The sequence below is a fragment of the Gavialis gangeticus genome, unplaced genomic scaffold (genome assembly GCF_001723915.1).
Source record: "Gavialis gangeticus isolate Ggan-Ray unplaced genomic scaffold, GavGan_comp1, whole genome shotgun sequence".
NCBI lineage: Eukaryota > Metazoa > Chordata > Crocodylia > Gavialidae > Gavialis > Gavialis gangeticus.
This window is the reverse complement of record NW_017729024.1, coordinates 17,800,099-17,806,809: the sequence shown is the minus strand read 5'-3', so window position 1 is coordinate 17,806,809 and position 6,711 is coordinate 17,800,099. Positions and strand designations below refer to the sequence as shown.

Below are 6,711 nucleotides of genomic sequence, written 5' to 3'. Positions count from 1 at the left end.
TGAGGGTTCTTCCTACCAAGGTGCTGTATTCAAGGCCATCCGGTTTTGGTTGGCCCATCTTGAGAGTGTGTCCAAGTTGGCCTGTATCCCCAGCCTGTCCTGTGATGTGACAACCTTCCCCCATAATTTGGTATCGTCCACAAATTTGGCCAGTTCACATCTGACTCCCAAATCTAGATCATTGATAAAAATATTAAAGAGCATTGGCCCAAGTACTGAGCCCTGAGGGACTCTACTGGTAACACTGCATCACATTGATTTGCTCCCTTCAACTAGTACTCTTTGGGTCTGACCCCAGAGCCAGTTGCCTAGCCATCAGACTGTATGATGATCTAGGCTACAGTTCCCCAGCTTAACCATGAGGACATCATGGGGAACTAGGTCCAAAGTCCTTCCTGAAGTCCAGACAAATGATGTCCACATCAACTACCTTGTCCAGGGCATATGTTACCTCATCATAGAAGGAGATGAGGTTGATCAGGCAAGATCTACCAGTCACAAAGCCATGTTGGCTGGCATTCAAAAGGTTAACTTCCATTTTTTGGCATTAATGGATCCCTTGACAATTTTCTCCAGAATTTTTCCAGGGTCAGATGTCAGACTGATTGGTCTATAGTTCCCTGGCTCATCCGTCCTCCCTTTCTTGTAGATAGGGACCATGTTGGCTCTTTTTCAATTATTGGGGACCTCGCCCGAGCACCATGATTTTTCAAATATCCCTGCCAAGGGAGATGCAATGATGTCTGCCAGCTCTTTCAAGACCCTCGGGTGCATTTCATTTGGGCCCACGGACTTGTGAATATCCAGTTTCTCAAGGTGTTCCCTCACCTGATCAACATTGATTTTTGGCCTGTCACATGCTCCCAAGCTGGTTTGTTCCATTCCTGGCAGTGTGATCCTCATGGGAGGATGAAAAAATGATGCCAAAAAGTAATTTAGATTGGCCCTTCCTTGGGCATCTGATGTCAGATGCCCTGTTGGATCTTTCAGGGGCCCAATACTGTCCTTGTTCTTTTTCCTACTTCCTACATATCTAAAGAAGGACTTCTTGTTATCCTTGATCCCCGTAGCAAGTCTTAAGTCTGGTTTGTGCCTTGGCTTTTCTCGACCACTCTGCAGGTGCAGATGAGTATACAGTAATCCTCTTTGGTAATGCTTACCGTTTTCCAGCTGGTGTAGGCTACTCTTTTGCGCTTAATGAGGTCCAACAGTTCCTTATTCATCCATAAGGACTTCCTTGCTCATTGACTACATTTCTTGTGAGAAGGGATGGCTTTGCCCTGTGCTTCAAGGATTCTGTTTTTGAGTTATGACCATTCCTCATGTACTCCCTTTTTTGGAGGGGTATGGCCTCTGATTGCCTGACTGACCACTTCTCTCAGTTTGCAGAAGCCGGCCTTCCCAAACTTAAAGACTTCTGTTTTACTGAGAGGTTTGCCTGCTCTTTGGTGAACTAAGAAGCTGACCAACTCATGGTTACTGTCACCAAACTTCCCCTCGATCCACAGATCACTCATCAGGTCCGCCTCTTTGGCCAGGACCAGATTCAGCACTACCTTTCCCCTAACCAGCCCAGAGTCCTCCTAGGTTAGGTAGGGATCATGGATGCGCATGAAAAAACTACGCAACTTGTCAGATTTAGCTGTGTGATCATCCCAGGAGATGTCTGGAAAGTTGAAGTCTCCCATGATGATCAAACATCAGGACTGTGCAGCTTCAACCAGTTCCCTAATGAATTCCTGATCTAGGTTTTCCTCTTGGTGGTGGGGGTGGGGGTTATAGTAGACTCCTACAAGTAAGTCACCTTCCCTGTGTTCTCCTCGTATCTTGACCCAGAGGGTCTTAAGGTGCCCTTCCTGGTTTGGCAACTCAATCAGCAGGGAGGTGAGCTGATCTTTGACATAGAGCGAAACACCTCTAACCCTCTTCACCACACGGTCTCTCCTATATGCAGTGTAATCCTCGACTGCCACTGACCAATAATAGGTGGAGTCCCATCAGGTCTCCGTAATTCCTGCAAGGTTGTAGTCATTATCACAAAGGAGAAGGACCAGTTCCTCATGCTTATTTCCCAAGCTCCTGGCATTTGTGTACAGGCAGTTAAGTCTGCCATATGAAGACCAATGCTTCCCCGATGGGTTTAGCAGGATCTTTCCTTGGGCTGCCCAAGTTATTGGTAGTGCAGCTGACATGACCTGGGGTAAAACTATTAGTAGGCCGCCCATCCCCCAGCGGTCTTAGTTTAAAGCCCTGTCAAGAAGGTCAGCCATTCTGGCCAAGAAGACCTTCTTCTATTTCTTCTCTGCTGGCCCTTTACTCCTTGTCCTCACTTCCAACAAAGGCAGGGCAAACTATCTTGTATATTATGGAAGGGGCAGGTGAGGCAGAGTTTTGACATGAGAAAAGAGAGCAGAGGTGGATTTGGGAGTGACAAAGGTTTTCTTTTTTTGCAAAGGGTGTTTTGATGACCTTGAATTCTGTAACAAAGTGGTTAGCAAAAGGGATTACCACATCTTCTGGAAAAACAGAGTGAAGTATGACTCTCCATTAGTTACCATGGATACCCACAGTGGACATGAATGAGGTGTGAATGAATACTGACCTTTCAGATGCATCCCCCTAAAGTGGCCAAACAGGTCTAGGCCTGTCATTTATACAGAAATTCCATTGGGTTAACAAGTTACCCCAATGCATTAACATGGTCGTGGGGTAAGTTGTTACCCCATATGGAAAAACACATTCACACCTGGGGTAACATTTTACCCTGGGCAGTTTTTCATCCACAAAGATCAAACCATTCATGTAAGCTGGCTGTTCTTTGGGGATATTGTGCACTGCAGTGCCAGTGACAATGTCCTAAAAAGAAAAATGTTTAGAATTAATTAACTTTAAGATCCTGCACAAAATATGTCTGGGGTAAAAATTACCTGATGGGAATGTATGAAGGTTAAAGCTACTGAATCATCCATAATTAATACCAATGTGTTTCTGCTGCTCTTCTTGCCTATTGTCATTATTAGTCCTCAGGAGCTTTTGTCATGAATGTGCTCAGTTGTACTGTCCCTCTGAGTGGCATAGACAATGTGGTTGTCCTTTATGCAAAGTTACCATTTTCAAAAACAGGCAGTGTATTGAAGCTATGTGACTACTTCTTTTCCTGGCATGCCATATTTCTAAGGAGTGGATCCTGCCAATACCTGTGGGATGAGGTTATTACTTTCAAGAGCATTTCTAACCTGTTGCATAGGTTAACATTTAACCAAATAGCTATGCTGTCGGCATCTAACAACAGCTATGTTATGTTCATCATAATGTCTTTATCAAAGGTGTTAAAAGAAATAATAAGTACAAACAACTGGGTAGAACCCAAGACAAGAACACTTCCTCCTTTGGTCCCGCAAAGGAAGAGCAAGTGACTTTTTTACGACCACACAGGATGTCAGTGTCTAGGCAATGTGTTGAACTGGGGCCTCCTAAACTTCAAGCTAACTCTTGTAGATCTTGGACATGTTTCCTCCTAGCTGAAAAGATTATTCTGAGGTTAAACTTTGTGACAGAAGAATGGGGTACCTCTAGTTCTACCAAAACATTTTCATTTAGCCTTAGAACATTACATAATACATTTCTGTTTTCTCACTTATAAGATTAAGTAATAAACTTACTTAACTTGCATGAAAGTTTGCAGAACAATGAAATCTAATGAAAAAAATGAAATCTGATCTTTGAATGGAATGCAGTATTAAAATTTAAGGTACTTATATAATTTATTGTTATTAAACAATTACATAATGCCAATGCTTGCTAAAAGTTTGATTCGGACAGAATTTGTAAAAACTCACACTAACAGAATGTGAAGTGTAGCGTAATCAAATTTTATTATGATATTTGTTATTGATAATGTTCAAAACATTGCTTAATTTTGGTAGAAGTAATCCTAAAAAGTGCATCTTCTATTACACTTTTCCTTCCTTGAAATGCAGTCTGAGATTATTTCATTTGAGGTGAAAAGTATGTTAAGAGAAATTTGTTCAAATTAAGAACTAATTTAGAACAATTGAAAATGTGCTGTATTAATTTGACTTCAGTGAGAGCTCCAAGTTCCAAGTCTAGAACAACTGCAGGATGATTTCCCAACGTGTTATTCATTGCAACATAGGTAAGTAAGATTTTTTTTAAACTACATGATGTTTTAGTTGAGAGTTCCTTTGATTGATACTGGTAGTCATCTTATATATTTTCCAGACACAGGGTTTCAAGGACACTTAGAGGACACATTTAATGGCAAAATATTTTTAGCGTAAATTTCACCCAATGGTTGTCATAAAAATATTACTAACAAGCTTACAGTGACAACATATTTGGCAGATTTGATTTGTGTGGCTTTAGACCTTGATATTTGTGTATTTAAAAGCATACTCTTCCTTGTAGCTAGGGTAAAAATACCAACCTTCTATTTGCCAGTTGAAACTAAAATGATAACTTGCATAGGCCTAATTATGTTAAAAATCGTGCATTGGTTGATTGACAGAATCACTTATGAACAGATATATGCAAGCCATCATTTGGAGGTGATAGAATATTATTGTGCACAGTGTCTCCTGGTATTTCTTTATGATCTATTTTAAATTCTGAAACTGCTAGAAAGGACCTTGCTGGTCAACTTTATATTATTTGAAATATTTTGACTTTTGTGTCAGCTAAAAGAAATCTCAAACTCTTTCAATGTGATATACTGCCTGATAGAATGAAAATTTCACTCATGCCCTTGATCTTCACTCATTTTCACTCATGTCCTTTATTTTCCAAAAAAGGCCTCAAATATGGCAAAAGTAATTTTGCACAACAAGTAAATACAGGTGTGAATTCCAGGCAGAGCTAATTGTACTCATGCTTCATCAATTCAGATATTTAAATGTCTAATTTAGGGGAAGAATCGTGTAGCTAGGGGGTTTTAACAAGTGGCATTGTGGAACAATTTGAGGCTAATTAATAACTGTGACCAAAATGTGTAATTCCCAATTTCAAAACAAAACAAAAGAAAACGAAACAAATAAATATGTGGGGCTCTTCTTGTTGTTATAAACTTTTTTCTCCACAGGAGGATGAGCACCAGACTTTAAAATTCTATATTTCAGTAAATCATTAGAGATTTACCTTAGTTGGGAAAAAAAAATGTGTGAAGTGTTTTTTTTTTATACTCCAAGAAATCTCTCACAATTTAATATGCTGTGTTTCCATGAGATACATGTCTCCAAGGAAACAGAATTCTGAAGGCCCAGAAGAGGCTTCTAATATATCAGGTACAGTAAAGTAAATTCATCATAGAATTCCCCTATCTATAACCAAACTGAAGTCAACTCCCTACGCAATCATCAAAATGTTAAACGATAAACTTTCAGACACAATGATTTCAGAGATTACTTGTAAAAGTAGGAAAGTATGATACGGTCTTTTATTGAAATTCTTCTTATCGTGCTCTTTTAATTTTAGCAACTGGGAAAGAAACAGACTTGGAATCATCTTTTCCTCATATTTCCAGGAAGGATCTCCCATGTATTTTCAGTTCCTTCATCACTAAAGTTTTCAGTTCATTCATGGCTAAGGTTTAAAAAGTGGAAAACAAGGTCTGACTGACAATACCAGCAGCCACTGGATACTATCTTAGATTCTTTCCTTATCTAATCCAATTTAGCGTGCAGTTTTCTGGGTTAATCAGGTTTGTGATAATGCAGTCTCAAAGTTTAATCCTATGCTTTAAATGGTTTCATATAAAATTTATAATCTGTATTAAGTATCATAGATGTGAAAGTCTGGCACCAGTATGAAGATTGTATACCCAAACAGTAAAAAAATTCCAACTGCTTCAAAAATTATATTATTGTTTCTAATTGCATCATGTATTTAAATATAAGGTTTAGTTTTAAAATATTAATCATATTGTTTTTCACATGCCTTATGATATTGTTCACTTTTGATGGGAAACTGCCACTTCTAAATTGTATGTGATAGCAGCTGCAAAACCTGTGTTAAATACATTAGCATGTTTATTGTTAGTCTTCCCATTCATGGATCAGAAAGAACTTCACTTACCCTATTTTAGCTTATAGAGCTTTGGGATTGTCATTCTTTTCCCTTTCTTTTCAAGACATGCAGGTGTTCATGTTTTTCCCCATGTTCCTTGTCACTTACCTATCTCCTACATTCCCTTTCCTCCCTTCCTACACTAATCTCCGCTGAGTCTCTTCTCAGACACTCAACTTTGTTGTGCCTCCAGCCTTACTCTTTCTTCTGACCGTTCCTGGATTTTCTATAGTTTCCTGTTCTGTTTTCTAACACCCCCTCTCTTCCCACCTGCCTCTCTCCTCTTCCCTTCCTAGTCTCCATTCTTGACTAAAAATCTGTTGCCTCATGTGAGAGCATCCTGATTTCAGTCCCACAGGGAGATGATAGCCATGAGTTGGTTACCTAGATATCTGCTGAGGAAAACTTCACTTTCACCTACAAAGACTAAGGAGATACAGGAATTATCTTGTTAACAGCAGCCCATGATGTCATTACCATTAAAATATATGGTTGTTATTTTGGATAAGGACAATGAATCCAAGATTCTTAGCAAAAGCTGGAAAAAAAATAGCACTTTAAACTCCTCTTTCCAGCACAACATTTTGTTAGATTTGAAAATAAAATTATAGATTTGAAATAAAATTATAG

At 39.2% G+C, this 6,711-nt stretch overlaps 1 long non-coding RNA gene across 1 annotated transcript; it reads left to right on the top strand.

Annotated features, from left to right (window-relative positions):
• The first annotated feature begins 4,007 nt into the window (after positions 1–4,007).
• LOC109298182 lies at positions 4,008–5,583 on the top strand. Its single transcript, XR_002097513.1, has 2 exons — positions 4,008–4,156; positions 5,491–5,583. It is a non-coding gene; the product is annotated as an uncharacterized LOC109298182 (long non-coding RNA).
• The last annotated feature ends 1,128 nt before the right edge of the window (positions 5,584–6,711 follow it).